Source organism: Equus asinus, chromosome 4 (assembly GCF_041296235.1).
Source record: "Equus asinus isolate D_3611 breed Donkey chromosome 4, EquAss-T2T_v2, whole genome shotgun sequence".
In the NCBI taxonomy this organism is placed as follows: Eukaryota; Metazoa; Chordata; class Mammalia; order Perissodactyla; family Equidae; genus Equus; species Equus asinus.
The window spans coordinates 112,841,112-112,842,110 of NC_091793.1; the positions used below are offsets into that span (position 1 = coordinate 112,841,112).

The following is a 999-nucleotide window of genomic DNA, read 5'->3' on the forward strand; positions in this document are numbered from 1 at the left end:
CATCTCCTAAAAATGTTAAGGGGATTGTAAAATCACTTTATTCAATATTATAGTTGTAGAAGTGGAGTTTATTTTAAGAAATGAAAAACTAAGAAGAAAAGGCCACTTCACATCGTCGGTGTGTCACTGTAGGTCAGCAGGAAAAAATACTGGGAGAAGCTCTCTCTCCACCACCAAGAGGCCATGCTAGTCCAAGCTTTGATGTGCTTCCTATCTTTTCATAGATGCTTCTTTTTCTGCTGCTTTTTATCCTTTTCCACATTTCATATTAGGGCATTGGTGCAGCCTTTAAAACTTCATTAATGGGAGCAAATCCATTATCCACTGATTTCTTCTCGAAAGGCACTCTAACCTTTCAGATAGCTGGGCAGCTTCATTCTTATGAATACTCTAGCCATGAAAAAACTCAATAGGACACAGACGAAGCCAATGAATAGAAGAAGAAATCTGTTAAGTCTTGGAATGTTGGATGCATTGGATTGCCCCAGAATTATAAAACCTAAACCTCCCATTGTAAACAGGAAGCTGGATGTGAGTCCTTCCATAATATATTGTCCATTTATTCTGTGAGCCAAGAAAGCTACTTGCCTCTGATACCCACGATCATCAGTCATAGATGATCCAACACTTGGAGGTTCCACAGTAACATCATAAATTATTCCTCCGCTGATGAGGAAGTAAGACACCACCACCAGAGCACATGCCCGCGTGGCCTTGCACCCAGGGCGGCTGCTTCAGCTTCAGGTCGGGACACTAAGAATGGGACTCTGTATGAAGTCTCCATGTTGTGGCAGCAGGGGCAGCTCTCAGCCTCAAGCCTCATGTGCCACCTGGAAACAGCTAAAGTAATTTTTTAAAGATGTAAAAATTATAAAAGTATTAACAGTTGCTTCTTGATATGGAAAAAAATACACTTGTGAAATTGTAAACACCCCCTTTCTCATAGAACTGTCACACCCTGTCCCCCTTCTCCGCCTTTCACTTATTCGCCAATTCCCC

At 41.6% G+C, this 999-nt stretch overlaps 1 pseudogene; it reads right to left on the reverse strand.

Moving 5' to 3' along the window:
* Nucleotides 1–347: 347 nt before the first annotated feature.
* Nucleotides 348–784, reverse strand: LOC106834746 (oligosaccharyltransferase complex subunit OSTC-like; annotated as a pseudogene).
* Between the last annotated feature and the right edge of the window lie 215 nt (nucleotides 785–999).